The 2,339-nt window shown below is 36.9% G+C and overlaps 1 pseudogene; it reads right to left on the bottom strand.

The window, feature by feature from the left end:
* Positions 1–788: 788 nt before the first annotated feature.
* LOC138933018 (uncharacterized) lies at positions 789–1,731 on the bottom strand (annotated as a pseudogene).
* Positions 1,732–2,339: the final 608 nt, after the last annotated feature.

Below are 2,339 nucleotides of genomic sequence, written 5' to 3'. Positions count from 1 at the left end.
TCCGTTCTAGAGCGACGTATTGATCGTCTCTCTGCTCCTGAAGCTGCGGAGGCTGACAACCAGAGGGAAACGAACAGAACGGAGAGAGAACGTGTCTACGGCGGAGGGTGAGGATTGTGCCGTAGAGCGTGCCTCTGTCGACGCTTAGAGACGGAAGAAGACGGAGGAGTTAGCCCTCCGTGTGTATATATGTATAACAGATAGAAAAAGTTAAGTATAGGAGAGAAAGGATACGCGGCCCTTGCGCGAGGGGACGTTTTAAACGGCGGAGGAGTCGAATCGCGATAAGATAAAAAAGATCGAGTAGATATAGCTGTACGTTTTTTTTTGTTTTTTTTTTTTTTTTCATCAATAACATCGCTGGGTTAAGGGCGGATAAAAATAATGAGGTGCAGTTGAACGATAAATGTTAAACGGAGAGCCATGTATGCAGCTACGACATGAATACAGAAAACAATTCGTACAGATAAGATGAAATTTAAGGAAGATAATTTTTTTAATTATGAAGAAAAATATTTGGCAGATATTTTTCTTAAAACATTGTATATAATATTTAAGAAAATTAAAAGCACACACAGACGATGAAGTAAGACAAGCGATTATTATTGTTATATCAATATGCGACGCAATGAGAGTTCAATAAGGGAGAACTAATTCGATGTAAATAGCAAACGCGCTATTCGTCTCTCAATAACATCAGCCGCACGTCATATACCACTCAACTACCTTTCCATCTGTCATTCTCTACTCACACGCAATATGTCTTCCTAAAGTTTGCTTACGTCTCATCATCGGGTAAAGTTGCGGCGTGGATGAAGCTCTGACAACAACGTGAGGATCTCTGTCTCGTGATCATTCCGGAACTTTGAGCGGATCTTCGTCAAACCGATCCAGCTTGCACTTCATGCGAAGAGTGACTAGATATCTGAACAGAGATTAATTATTAGATTAAATGTGTATAATTATGATATATATAATTTATGTATTAGGTAATGGTCAATTAATAACGGTTATTAATACCTCTCAATGTCTGTCGCCGCAACTTATTCCATATATAATTGCAAAAATTCACACTCGATCTCTCCTTTTACTATAATAATATAAGCTGAATAGCCGAAAATATGTTTGGCTATGCGTCTGCGTTGCCAGACGCCGTTCACAGACAAACCGTAATATAGTTCACGCAGTAGCTACGTATTTATTGATTAATTCACTAAAGGTCATTGCCATAAAATACAGCTTAGTCGAGCGCGACAAAAGAGAAGTAACATACTGATGGATAAAACTAACAACTCTTTTTAAAATACAGCGCCAACGAGACATTATAATTATGCTATTAAAAAATATTTACGAAACAAATATTTCACATTTCTATCAAAAATCGAATAACGTGACATAAAATACAGAATAAAAATTTTTTAATCGATTCGATTAAAACCATAACGCAAATGATCGTCACGAAATCGCGTTTATTAAGAGATAACGTGCTGTTGAAAAAAAAAAAAAAAAAGAAAGCAAATACCTCGTGCGAGATTTATTGTTTCGCAAGCGTGTCCTGTTCGCGTCGCACTTGCACGTTCGGAAAGAAGCGTCGTCTTCGACTGGCACCACCTATCGTATCGTGGAATGTGTTCAGAAGGAATGAACGTCCGAGCGGCATGCTTGGAATAATAATCCGATAGCCAGTCGATTTCCTTTCCTGTACTCGGGCACGAAAGCCGATCTCCGCATTCGTATCTCGCGACAAATTTGAATCTGAAAACGGAATTGTATGCCGTAAAAGAATCGACGGCACTTCATTCTGTATGAATCGAATTGCTCTACGTTACGTGATCGATTCGACAGCGCGGACAGGTAATTGGGATTTTTAATTGCGTTAGTAAATATTGTTAAAAAGTTTAATTAAATTTAACTCTTGGCTTTCAAAAAGATTAATCTACTTTTCTATTTAATGAGGAGTAATATAACGAGCCTATGTGTTTGAATATGTCTCATTTTCAGAATTTCTAATATAGTTAGAGAGTCCAGGGAATTACGTGCATTTTCTGCAAGGTAGATATAAGCCGGCGTAATTAAAAGCTTAAACGATTAAGACAATGTTATTGAGATGAATCTGAAGCGAGTTGGGTGAATTAGGGACTCCAACAAGGAACTGCAATACCGCCCACTATAGAATTTAGATTCCTTTTTTATATCCCTATATGTTTAAAAAATATCTCTGCTGCAGTTAAGTTGAATCACACAAATAAACAATAAAAATATTGCACTAAGCACGCTAATAAAATAATATTTAAAAAATAATGAAAAAAAGAGAGAGATTTCATATCAAAAATATTATT

The sequence above is a fragment of the Polyergus mexicanus genome, unplaced genomic scaffold, assembly GCF_030449975.1.
Source record: "Polyergus mexicanus isolate NDT 795.1 unplaced genomic scaffold, iyPolMexi1.0 SCAF_5, whole genome shotgun sequence".
Taxonomy (NCBI): domain Eukaryota; kingdom Metazoa; phylum Arthropoda; class Insecta; order Hymenoptera; family Formicidae; genus Polyergus; species Polyergus mexicanus.
Note: the sequence above shows the minus strand (reverse complement) of the source record. Positions and strands in the feature narration are given on the sequence as shown.